This window comes from Sminthopsis crassicaudata, chromosome 3 (assembly GCF_048593235.1).
Source record: "Sminthopsis crassicaudata isolate SCR6 chromosome 3, ASM4859323v1, whole genome shotgun sequence".
NCBI classification, from domain to species: Eukaryota; Metazoa; Chordata; class Mammalia; order Dasyuromorphia; family Dasyuridae; genus Sminthopsis; species Sminthopsis crassicaudata.
In genome coordinates this window covers 121,645,865-121,660,357 of record NC_133619.1, presented here as the reverse complement: position 1 = coordinate 121,660,357, position 14,493 = coordinate 121,645,865, and positions in this window count along the sequence as shown.

Below are 14,493 nucleotides of genomic sequence, written 5' to 3'. Positions count from 1 at the left end.
ACCTTTCAATATTTTAAGAAATTCTCTCAGGGTAGTTAGGTGACTCAGTGGCTAGATTATAAGGCCTGATTCAAATTCATTCTCAGGCACTTTCTAGCTGTATGACCCTGGACAGGACACTTAACCCTGTTTGCCTCCATCTCTCATCTGTACAATGAGTTGAAGAAGGAAGTGGCAAACTACTTTAGTGTTTTTGCCAAGAAAACTTCTAATGTTTTCATAAAGAATCAGACAAAATTGAAAAATGACTGAACAATAAACAACAACTAACACTGTTAATTGTAGAGCATTTATCTATCTGCATTGGTAGTTGGAGTTCCACAAAGAGAAATTGAAATCACCATCTCATCCAAAAACAAAATTGGTGTGTGTGTGTGTGTGTGTGTGTGTGTGTGTGAGTTTGGAAAGACAGAGAAAGATATAGATATAGATAAATAGATATATATTTCAAAGTAGGAAATGTAGGGAATGGGAAGAATGTATTGAGAAAAGAAAAGATCCAGACAATGTGCTCACAGAAATTTTAGGAAATTTCCTGAGTAAGACTGTCCACACATATATTTTGAAAAGTAAAAAGCTTTAATAAAAAGTAATTAATTAATTAAAACCTTGTATTTTCAAAACATATTCATGGATGATTTTTCTTTTTTGTCTCTTTTTCCTTTTTATTTATTGTTTTCTCTTTTTTCTGGTCATACATGGTCATTAATTTTTAATACACAATTTTTTATGAATCATGTTGAAAGAGAAAAATCAGAACAAAAAAGAAAAACCACAAGAGGAAAAAAAACACAAGAAAAAGAAAAAGAAGTGAACATAGCATGTGTTGATTTATATTCATTCTCCATAATTCTTTATCTGATGCAGATGGCATTTTCTATCCAAAGTTTATTGGAATTGCTTTGGATCGCTGATTTGCTGAGAAGAACCAAATCTTTAAATAGTTGATCATCACACAATCTTTTTTTTAATTAAAGCTTTTTATTTACAAAACATATGCATGGATAATTTTTCAATATTAACCCTTGCAAAACCTTTTGTTCCAAATTTTCCTTCCTTTCCCCCACCTCTTCCCCTAGCTGGCAGGTAGTCCAATACATGTTAAATATGTTAAAATATATGTTAAATCCAATATATGTATTTATATTTATATAGTTATCTTGCTGCACTAGAAAAATCAGATCAGGAAGAAAGAAAAAAAATTGAGAAAGAAAACAAAATGCAAGCAAACAACAACAGAGAGTGAGAACGCTAGGTTGTGGTCCACACTTAGTTCCCACAGTTCTCTCTCTGGGGGTAGATGGTTCTCTTCATCACTGAACAATTGGAACTGGTTTGAATCATTTCATTGTTGAAGAGAGCTATGCCTATCAGAATTAATCATCATATACTCTTGTTGCTGTGTATAATGATCTCCTGGTTCTGCTCATTTCATTTAGCATCAATTTAGTTGATAGCTTCTTAAAGTATATAGGGTGTGAATTAAGCCTTGGAAGGAGGAAAAGATTTTAAATGGAGATGGGGAAAGAGAGGAGAACATTCCAAGCATGAGAAAAAAATATGGAGATGAGATAGGTCAAGTTAATAACATGAACATAGTTCAATTTGACTAAGAATATATGGAGATTAAAATAGCTATGTTAAAGACAGATTATAGAGGACTTTCAATGTCAGAATAAGGAGTTTCTGCTTTATTGCATTAATCAAAGAGCCATTGGCAGTTTTTAAGAAGAAATGACCTAAACTAAAAACATTAGAAAATTATTTAGGTAATAAAATGAAGATGGAAGAGTTTGGATTGGAGGCAGAAATATTTATTTGAAGACTATTATATAGTTCAGAAGTCACTGAGAGTTGAACTTACTTTTAGTAATCTTTTCATTTACATTTTTATAGTTGCTACATATATCATGTATACATACATAAGTGCATATTTATACTTATTTATGCTTATTTATTTTTGTGTATTATTCTTTGTTTCTGCCTATTTGCTTATCAGTTCACATGAGAAGCATGATGGGATAAAAAGTTTACCTCAAAAATTCCTAGATTTCAAGGTCTGGTCAATACATACTGACTTTATCATCCTGGATAATTCACCTAATTAACTTCTAAATATTCTAGGCAACCCTCTGATCCTGGAAGTTTCAAAGAAAGTTTCATATCAATATATCATAGATCTAGTTCCTTTCCCTATTACCCTATTAGTTCATAAAAAATTTTCCCATGTTTCCATGAATTATTCATATTCAACTTTTATTCCTGCACAGAAATATTCCATTACATTCATATACCATGATTTTTCAGTTTTTATCAATTATGCAACTTTCACTATTTTCAAACTAGTTATTTTTTTCAATACAAAAAATGTAATACAAAATAATGTGCTAAACAGAATATGAGAAAATAATTTCCTATCTATATGTATTTACATACACACATCCATCCATCCATCCATCCATACACACATACATATACATATACATATATATATACTAAGTATACATATATACACACACTTAGATGATATGGAAGTGATATATGTATATGTATATGTGTACATATACACAATATGCAAATATGTATGTTTATATGTGTGTATAAATATAAACACGCATATATAAACACATACATACAAAAGTAATCAAAAACCCTGACTCTTAGTTAAATGCAAAAGTTCTTACTTAATATGGCATATTGATTGAAAAAATAATAATCATAATATGAGAAAGCAACTTTTGCCATATTTTAAAGGAGATATTATAACTGCTACATTTTATAGCCTAGGTTATGATATATTTCCAGTTAGCACATAATTTTTTCTAACCAGTAAGACAATAAATTATTCTTTTAAGTACTCCATTTTACCACAGCCTAGTACTCTGAAACTGGGGAGAGGGAGAGGAGAGAGAAACAGTGTTTAGGTTTGTTTGTTTGTTTCAAGATGGATGGTCCCTGAGAAACCTTTACTACAAGTTGATTTCTTACCTCAGGAACTTCCCCTCAAATATTCTTGACTGACTTCTTTTTGTAATTAGGGGAAGAAGTTGGAGGTGGAAGACATGATTATTTTTTAAACTGAATAGAGAGAATTATACTATTTTAATAAGCATTTCCTCATTCATCAATGTTTGAAATAATCATCCCTTTTTTAATTTAGAAAGGCTTAGGCAGGACTGGGATGAGAATTAATCAATGAGGAGGCTGATGTAAGATTTTGTTAGGGATGATGGTCATATCACACTTTCCTGTTATAAATTTTCTTCACAGGTACTATCCATTCTGGCTATTGCTGCCTTACCTTCTGAAAGAAGGAGGAATATATCAGCCCTAGGCAGAAAGATGAGCACTAGCGAAGAGAAGAGAGGAGACAAGAAAAGAAGGGCAAGGAAATGCCAGAGATAAAAGTTCCAACCTAGGGGCATGGTTATCCTAATGAGATAACAGTGAAATCACAAGAAATCTTTGTATATAAGAACATGTAGATGTCACTTCATAGGAATTGTACTGAAATGTACAACTCCCCTGAACTATTAATGCTTTTCCCTTTAAGTAGCCAAAAAGTGAAGCTCAAATGAGATAAAGCACTTAGCCAATGCTTAACATATAGTAGGTGCCTAATAAATGCTTGTTTCCTTCCTCCCTTCCAATTCCAAATCCAGCACCATTTTTACTCTATTACATGTCTTATAGATAAAACTTTATGAGCCCAATCTCCCTGCAGTCAATGAAAGTTGTAGAAATGAGAGCAATAAAAGTGTCAGAATCTGTACAAGTTGGCATTTGCATGTTATAATTGATAACAAATGTTTAATGAGGTTTCATTTGCATTTAGGTAATAGAGCTGTTCTGAATCAGCTGAGGATTAAGATTATACCAGTACTGTCAAGTTGTTATCTTGTCTTTTCAAGGTTTTATTGATCACACTGAGCTCCATGATTTTATAGTTAGGCAAAAAAGCTTTTTGTAGAAGCAATGATATACAGTTTGGGATCTGGGTTCAAAGTTAATGTGAATAATTACTAGTTTCCTCTTAAAATTGTCTCAAGGTTTCAAATGGATGCAACATTTACTGAAACCCTCATTATTCACTGCAGAACTGAGAGGCATTGTCATAATATGTTTAAAAGTCGCTATGTTTCAACACTGAGGTAGCTATACTTCATTGCAGAATGAAAGGTTTCTAAGAAAGAAATTGTAAAGTTCTCAGTCTGATACTCATTTGGATGAATAGTGAGCTCTGTGTATGATACAATCACTCAAAGTGGAACGTACATCTGCCTCTTCCAACACACCCACCTGGCTACCTCCCAATGGAAATGGGCAGATGCACAGTATTTGGAATAGCAAATGATGCCAAAACATTTGGGGAGAGGGAAAGACAGGAGCAATATGGAGCTGTGTGCTTATGGTTCTTCACCTCATTTTTCAGGAAATAAATATTTAATATGATATGTGTACATTAGTGAATGTATATAAAGTTTTATGTATGTGTAGTACAGAGAGTATTTTAAAATACTCAATATAGGAGTTTGAAGTCTTTTCCCTTAATCTCTCTCTCTCTCCCATTTGAGTGAATAAGAAGAATAAATGACTAAGAATATATTTGGCATTCTGACCCAAAGGCATTCAGGATTATATATAAAAAAGGAGGAAAAGAGGAGAGGGAAAATGGGAAAAGAGCCAGATAGAAAGAGACTTTGCCCTCATCTTATACAAGGAAAAAGGCACCAAAAATTGAGACTTTCCCTTCCTTCCTCCCTTTGCCTTGCATGAGAAATTACCAGATTACTGTTTTTTGGAAAGACCAGGAAGAATGGCAGAAAGTTGGAATGGGGGTAGAAAAAACTAACCCCTCCAAAAGACAGCCAATACCCCCCACATACCACCATCACCAAAAAGCACATTCCTTTTTTTTTTCAAGAGAGTCCAATAGATCAAGATGGAGCCTTTATATCTATTCACAGATTCAGTCATAGGATCATTGATTTAAAACTAAAAAGGACCTCTCAAGCCCTTCATTATACACGCAAGAAATTGAGGCCAAAAACCAGTTAAATTATATATCCAAGGCCAGTCACATAATAAGTAAAAAAAAGGTGGGCCCTCTATATCTGAAACTAGCACATTTTGCACTCTAACAACTTGCGTCTCTGAATCCTGATCATAAGGAATATAAATTAGTCAGGGGATTTATATTCATCCAAGGGAATCATTTAAGAGTGTATTTTACTTTTCTCCTTTTCATAAAACTTTATGATATTTTGAACTGTATGATTGTAAGTAGGAAGTTAGTCTCAGGATATTAGAGATATCATGCATGTAGTTTGGTCTCTATAGGAAAGGGGAGAGCCTAGAAGTCAGTAAATACATTTAGGAGACTATTGCAATGATTCAAATGACTATGGATAGGATAGGGCCATGTGAGTGGTCTTAGTTTTTTTATGTGTAAAATGAGGAAGTTGCAAAGAGATCATAAAAAAGGGGAAAGGAGACACATGTGCAAACATTTTTGTCACAGCCTTTTTCATAGTGGCAAGGAACTGAAAGCCCATTAGTTGGGGAATAGCTGAATGAGTTATGACATATGAATGTAATGGAATATTATTCCATAAGAAATGATCTGCAGGCTGATTTCAGATTTTACATGATCTGATGCTAAGTGAAGAGAATATAACCAAAAGAACAATTTCCACAGAAACAAGATTATGTGATGATCAACTGTGATGGACTTGGTTCTTTTCAATAATGGAATGATTCAGGGCAATTCCAATAGTCTTGTGATGGAGAGAGCCATTCACATTCAGAGAGAGAACTATGGAGAATGAATGTGGATCACATGGTATTTTTACCTATTTGTTGTTGTTGTTTGCTTGCTTGTTTTCCTCTTTCTCATTTTTCCCCTTTTGATCTGATTTTTCTTGAACAGCATGATAAATGTGAAAATATATTTAGAAGAATTGCACATTTAGCCTATATTGGATTACTTGTTCTCTAGAAGAGAGGGGAAGTGGGCAAGGAGAGAGAAAAATTTAGAATGGAAGGTTTTGCAGGGGTGAATGCTGAAAACTATACATGTATTTTGAAAAATAGGAAGCTATTTTTAAAAAGTAAAATGAGGGGGCTGGACTTCTAAGGTCCTTTCTAATTGTGAATCTGTGAATCTATGAATCGAGGTTCTTACTATCATGAATATCTCTGACACAAAAATCACTAACATTTATTTTAGACACAAACTTATAGTTACAGAATCATAGTTATAGAGTTTGAAGGAGCTTTAGAAAGAACTTGTTCACTTCATAGGATCAGGAACCAGAACTGAATCTATATCTTCTTGAGTCCACTAATTCATTCTGCCTCTCTTAAAACATATTTGTATCTATAAATAAAATTGCTAATCTTTCATTCTATGCAAATATTATTCTTCAAACATTTAAAAACCTGTCATGCAGAAAATTGAGGGGCATCCTTTAATATTACTCATTTGCATACATGACTTCTCTACCATTAGATGATAAATACTTTGAGAAAAAGGTTCATTATCTCTTATGTTTCTATCCATTGCTGTATCACACACTGTGACATGTATGCAATGTGTGGATAATAAGTGAGCTGAATTGTATTACTCAATTCTTACAAACACACTCCTGTGTTAGTCTATGCTTTTCTTTAATCCTATTGTAGAAGCTGAGAGATGGAATTTTTAAAATGTTTTTAATTGCATAATCACATTTTCAAAATTTTAATTAAAAATGAGCACAATGCCTTTTCCTCAGTCAATGATACAGAACTTGCTTATAGCATAGCATAAATAAATCAATCTGGTAACAAACACTCATTTTTTTTTTATTGTATTCCTATTTCAGTTTCTATTTCTAGGCCCCTAGAGAGGAAATGAACTGGCCAGCATCACACTAGTAATAAATAGCAGAGCCATGATTTAAATTCAGGACTTCTGATCTCATATGTAGTATTCTTTCCACTCTCCTCTACTGTCTCATTTGGGATGAGATAATTGCTACTACTATTCAACTCTCTGTCCCTTATTCCAGTAAAGAAAGAGAGGAATATAGGTAGTTTTACATAAAGGAAGAACCTGGCTTCATAGCTTTCCTCTTAGATATAATGGCTATTTAACTCTGAACAAATCACTTAATCTCTTAGTGCTGTTAGGCAAATTTTTAAAACTATATGTTGCAGAACATTTTAATCTGCACTAATGGAAAGAGTTTCCTCACTGGGATTCCCTAAATCAATGAAATCAAAGGTTTGAAACATAAAAAAAAAAAGTATTATTAAATAGGAAAATTGAGTGGAAATATACATAAATCTGGGTGAGGCTAACATATTTTGAGGTGTGTATGTATGCGCCCAGCATATGCGTGCATGTGCTCTATGAATAACAGTAGGTTCTTCTGTTAAGAAAGAGAGAGATCTGTGCTTTTCTCATTTTTCTGTCCCAACCAGAATGGCACCTGAGACCATGTCTACTACATGATGTGCAACATTTCCTCCTCTTGTCTCTCCTAACTTCACTCTCCTTTCTTTCTAATAAAAGAAATATAATTTATTTTTTCCAATATAACAAATATTTATTATTTTGCCTATAATGTGTCAGGCATGGTGTTAAGTGTTAATTATACAATCAATAAAAAAAAAAGATACTTCCTACCCTCAAGAAATTTATAATCTAAAGGGAAACAAATAGAGAAATAAATACAAAATCAATGAAAGAAGAGAATATTTATTTTTAATAATATTTTATTTTTTCAAATACATGCAAAGATAATTTTCAATATTCAAAATGAGTAGAATTTAGTCTTTTTTTCACTTTCACTCTCAGTGGTGCCATGGTCCCAATTAACTCAGTTTTTTAGAGCAGTAGGTATTAATCTAGGGGTTATCAATCTGTTTTTCACATTTTATTAACTGTATTTCAATGTCACTGGTTTCTTTTATATTGGTGTTATTTCATTTTATGCATTTAAAAACATTCTAAGAGGATATTCATATAGGTTTCACCAGGCTTCCAATGAGGCAAATGACAAAAAAATGAAGAACATCTAATCTAAGAGAACTCTGACAGAAACTTGAGTTCAAGTTTCATGGTTTTTTGGGGGGAAGGGTTATAGAAGCATTCTTAAAATTAAATTATAACTTTAAAGCCCCCATGATAGCCAATTAACCTGCCATACCAGATCTGCAGGATCCTAGCTTAGATCATCTATGGAATGCACAGTCCCTCTGGGCCAATCTCCCCATGCATGCTCTGATCTCAAGTAATGGCATTTCTGCAGACAATGGAAACAAACTCATTTATGGAAATATAATCAGATTTACAAAATATTGTTAGCAAAGGTGGATAGGGAAAAGTGATTTTTTTTTATTGTTGGTTTTTTCCCCTAGCTATGTTCTAAGCAGATACCCTTCAGTTGCTGTGGTTCACAATCAAAAGGGCAAAAGTCCAACAATAATCTGGGTTTTTTCCAGCTAAATTAATTGAATTTCCTACTGTCTTCCATGGACATTGGCAGTTACTACTCCAGGGAGAACCCAGGTACTTTGCACCCCCATTGAACCATTTCTGTACTGTTTGCAATTCTCCATGCTTTTGCTCTCATACTCTCCCAAACCCAAGCCCTCTTCCACATTGCAGAAAACTACTCAAGCATGGAGCTTTCAAGAACGAGAGCTGAGACTAAATTTCAACTCATGAAATTTATATTCCGATTCCAAGTCTAGTGGTCTAATCACTGGCCCATCTAGCTACATTGTCTCAAAAAAGTTAAACAAAACTACCTAATAATATGATCACAAGTCATAATCTGTCATTTTCCAATTTTGTGGTTTATTATTAACAGAAAAAATGTTTTAACTTGGGTGTGACACATGATTCCAACATTTTTCTTGTATTTTATATTTATCAAAATATTTTATATTTATAAAAATATTAATTTTCTTTTAATGCCATCATAGAACACATAGGGTTTTCCATCTTTCTCTGAAATTTTTGTATTTGTCATTTCTTACAACTCAGCTTTGTCATGACATTTATCTATTACATATTATCTATTTATCATTGAGGCTATCATATTTCAATTCCTGTGTTTTGTTATGAACAATATAACTATTAATATTTTATGCATATGTATATGTATACATTTGTTATTTTTTTATTTCCAGATTTATTTTGAAAGGGACTCAGATGAAAAGGAAGAAAAAAATGCTTGATAAATGAACAAATAGAACATAGGAGAAAAAAACATTGTGTCTTGTGATTTTCTTTCTACTGGGGAACAGGTGGTAATGTATTTGTTTTCTAAAGTTAACAGTTAAAAATAGATGATTCCAAAGTAAATTTGGTATCTTGAAAACTAGTAAACCTCTCATTTTAATATTGTTCTAACTTGCTTTTCCAGAATATATCCCATTGTATTTCTACTTGAGCCTTCCATACTTATAAAGCTGGTCTACTCACTACTATTTCTCTAATACACCTTATACTTTTCTATTTTGAGTTACAATGTGTCCCAGTTCAGAAATGTCTTATTCCTCAATGGAGCTATACCTGTCCAAATTTTTCTCATCCTATAATGTCCTACTCATATAATATTTCCTGAGTTTTTTATTTCCCAAGTGACTTCATGTTTATAACAAAGATTTATTACTTCTGCTACCCTATATCATTAAGCTTTTTTTTTTTTTCACATGTATGTCTTTTCCGCTCAATTCAGTTAGAAAATGTCTTTAAGTAAAAGATTTTATTTTAGTCCTTGGGAAGTTATAATGGACCTTTACCATAACAGGTATTCCATAAAGACTTAGTGATTGATCATCATAGTTAAAAAGCAGCAGGGAAAATAATAGGTCAAGAAAAGACAAGTTAAGGACACTGATCATAGAAGCTTGGAGTTAGAGACTTTAGAAGGGTGAAATCTCAAGTAGGATCCTGAAGTCTCTTTGAGAGTTATGCCACAATTCTAAGTTTTATGGATTAGACCAAATAGAAAGTAGGAAAAGAGTCATGTTCCACTTTCCCCTCATTACCAGTTACAGGCTTGTTTCCAGCACAACTATACATACACCTCTTCACCCAAGATAGAATTACATTCTCCAGGTCTGTTTCTATAGATGTCTCAGACTACAACTACTGAGAAAAGAAAATTCTTGTCATCAAAGTTCATGGAACTATCAAATCATTCAACATCAGAGACATCATTTTATCACTGAAAATGACATTAAAGATGCAATACCACCCACTTTGTTACCACTCCCTAAGGAATAGGTAACATTTCCATTTGACGTGACAGCTAAAATCTTCCATATATTTTTTTTTCTCTCCCATGAGAATGTGAGATCCTTGAGAAAAGGGACAGTCTAACTTAACTATATGTATCCTCATCACTTAGCACAGTGCTTTGTACAGAGTAAGCATTTAAAAAATTATTTATTTATTCATTACTGCTATTGGTCTATCAGCCCCTCAGGTTTACTATAATCTAATGGTGACTTAGGTGCTGATGACTCTGCATAAGCAAAATTGCCCAACCTCACCTTTATATTTCTGCCCACTCTGCCTCCTAAAGCATCTCCTGAATGCCTTTCTCATCTTTCAGCATACGAGTAAGAACTTTCATTTTTTAGATGGGAAACAATTAATAGCACAGTATGGCCAGGCATGGATGGGCTTCATTATACATTACAGAATTATTACATTATTTTCCTTACAAGAAAATAGCTTTCTTTCAAACTTTCTTGTTTTCTTTGAAGGTAACACAATTCTTCTAGTTTCCCAAGTTCTCATTTTTTTTAGTGTTCTCATGTCATATAGGATCTCTTAATGATCAGATCTGATAACCTTTTCTCAATACTTTTTAAAAAAAAAAAAACCTCTATAGTAGTTAGGATTGTTGACTATCCTTTTCTCCTAGATGTTTACTTTCTTTTTTCTGGGTAGCTAAAGACAATGAATGTCACCTATAGAAACTGTTAAGACTTGGAATTTCCTAATCTGTTAAAACATCTTCTAAAGGAAACCTTTAGCGGCTTTTCTAACCTTTTGTTAAAATTATAACAACAAGGGGGGCGGAGCCAAGATGGCGGAGAAGATACACGCAACTGTGTAAGCTCCTTTCTTCCCTCAGAACCAACTAGATTTAATCAGCCTCAGAAGTAGCGTTGGACTGACAGAATCCACAAGGACTGGAAGCACGACTTACCAGCTGAAGAGAATCTGGAGTTTCAACAGGAAAGGTCAGCTCCTAGGGGAGGAAGAAGAGAGGCCAGCACAGATGGTGGTGTAGTGGCACACTGCGCCGTCGCGCTGGGGAGGGCTCTGGGATCAGAGAATCCACTGACATAAAAGAATCTGGCACAGGCGGTTAGCTCTTCTCTGCTTATAATACAGCAGTTCAGAAGAGAAATCTAAGCAACTTTAAAATTTAAAACCAGATTGGATCTTCCGGGATCCCGGGAGTGACTCAGCAGATCTCGGCAGTGGGGGCGTGGCCGACATAGGCAATCCAGGCTTTCACCTCGGGGTAGTTAAGAGATTGAAGAGTGGGCGGGGCGGTAACTCATAGTGCCTGGCTCTGCTGGAGGCTGTGGAACGGAAGTCCCAGAGAAGCGGAACCTTTGAACTAGGGACCGTGGTTTCTGGCAGACACTTCCAGTTTGAGCGCAGGGGCTTTTCACGTCACCTGCTGCAGACATCCACGCCCCACCAGGACGCATAGGCTAGGCTTTGAGTCACCTTTACTGTTCAGTCTCAACCTCAGGGAAGCCGCTAAAACACAGCACTCTCAAAGCACAGCAGTGCTGGTCACCTCTGAGGCACTTCCAGGGAGGGGGTGGGGAACTCTCTCCCAGAGTTCTCTCTTAGCTCAGGCGCAGGGGCCCCTGCATCCATCCAGTCTGGGAGGAACCTGGTAAAGAAATAAATAAATAATTTCCTACCCCAGGGACAGACCCCAAAAGATTTTTTAAGTATGAGCAAAAAGCCCCCAAAAACCATAGATTACTTCTACACAGAGAAAGAGCGGGTATCCAACCCCGAGGAAGTTAACAGCAGAGAGTCAGCAGATAACAACCTAAAGGGGAACGATTCCTGCCCCCATCACATAACTCTCTCCTTGAAGAGACTATTAAAAAGTTAAGAGAGTTTGAAGAAAAATGGGGAAAGGAAAGAGAAGCTATGAAATTGGAGTTGGAAAAAATAAAGAATTCACAGGAGATGCAGGGAAACAAAATTAGTGAATTAAAAAAGGTAAAAAAATCACAGGAAAGTAGGATTTCTGAATTGGAGAAGATAAAAAAGTCTCAAGAAAATAGGATTTCTGAATTGGAGAAGATAAAAAAGTCCCAAGGAAATAGGATTTCTGAATTGGAAAAAGAAAATAATTCTCAAAAAAAAAATTAGGGAAATGGAAAAAAATTCAATAGAGCAAAATAATTCATTTAAAAATGAAATTGGGCATTTACAAAAAGAACTAAAAACTGTGAATGAAGAAAACAACTCCTTAAAAGTCAGGATGGAACAAATAGAAATGAATGATTCATTGAGAACCCAAGAATCAGTCAAAAAAAAAAAAAAAAAAAAAAAAAAAAAAAAAAAAAGAAAAGCTGGAGAATAATGTCAAATACTTACTGGGAAAATCTATAGACCTGGAAAATAGATCTAGGAGAGATAATCTGCGGATCATTGGACTTCCCGAAAACTATGACCAAAAAGAGCCTAGATTCTATTTTACAGGAAATTATCAAAGAGAACTGTCCAGAGATGATAGAAACAGAGGGGAAAGTAGATGTTGAAAGAATTCATCGAACTCCTTCTGAAATAGACCCTAAAAAAAGAACACCACGGAATATTGTGGCTAAGCTGCAGAATTACCACACAAAGGAGAAAATCCTGCAAGCAGCTAGAAAAAAACAATTTAAATACCAAGGTGCCACAATAAGGGTCACACAAGATCTGGCTGCCTCCACATTAAAAGATAGAAGGGCCTGGAACCTGATATTCCGAAAGGCAAAAGATCAAGGATTGTAACCAAGAATAAACTACCCAGCTAAGTTTAGCATCTTTTTCCATGGAAGAAGATGGTCATTCAATGAAATAGAGGAATTCCATATGTTTCTAAGAAAAAAACCAGACTTAAACAAAAATTTGATCTACATCCACAAGACTGAAGAGAAACAGAAAAAGGTACACAGAACCCTTGAGAACTATATCTCTGTTGTGGGTATATAGAAAGTACGCATGGATAATTTGATTTTACTAATATAAAAGAAAAAAAAAAGGAGGGGGTGTAGTAAAGGGAAGGGGGTAGTATCAGAAAAAGGGGAGGGAGTGATAAAAAGAGGGAAACTACATCCCAGGAAGAGGCATAGAAAATACACCATATCTGAGGGAATCTAGAGAGGGGGAGAATCATTGTGTAAATCTTACTCTCATCAGAAGAGGCTCAAAGAGTAAATAATTGTCATATTTGTTTTTCAAAGAATTCTCTCTCACCTCATTAAAAGGGGGGAGAGGAAAAGGGAAAAGGAAAAGGAGAATAAGGAAAGGGACGTGGAGGGAGGGGGGAGGGATACTAAAAAAAAAGGGAGGGCTGCAAGTCACAAGGGGGGGTCTATAAATTAAATATTGGGGAAGGGTTTCAGGGGGGTCAAGGGAAAAAGCATAATCTGGGGATAATATGATGGCAGGAAATACAGAATTAGTAATTTTAACTGTAAATGTGAATGGGATGAACGCTTCCATCAAACGGAGATGGATAGCAGACTGGATCAAAAATCAGAACCCTACAATATGTTGTTTACAGGAAACACACTTAAAGCAGGGAGATACATATAGAGTAAAGGTAAAAGGTTGGAGCAGAATCTATTATGCTTCAGGTAAAGCCAAAAAAGCAGGGGTAGCTATCCTTATCTCAGATCAAGCAAAAGCAGAAGTTGATCTAATTAAAAGAGATAAGGAAGGAAACTATATCCTGCTGAAAGGTAGCATAAATAATGAAGCCATATCAATACTAAACATATATGCACCAAGTGGTATAGCATCTAACTTTCTAAAGGAAAAGTTAAGAGAGTTGCAAGAAGAAATAGACAGTAAAACTATAATAGTGGGAGATCTCAACCTTGCACTCTCAGATTTAGACAAAGCAAACCACAAAACAAACAAGAAGGAAATTAAAAAAGTAAATAGAACATTAGAAAAACTAGGTATGATAGACCTTTGGAGAAAACTGAATGGCAATAGAAAGGAATATACTTTCTTCTCAGCAGTTCATGGATCCTATACAAAAACTGACCATATATTACGACATAAAGATCTCAAAATTAAATGTAGGAAGGCAGAAATAATAAATGCCTTCTTCTCAGACCACAATGCAATAAAAGCTACATTCAGTAAAAAGTTAGGGATAAATAGACCAAAAAGTAATTGGAAACTGAATAATCTCATCTTAAAGAATGACTGGGTGAAAGAGCAAATTA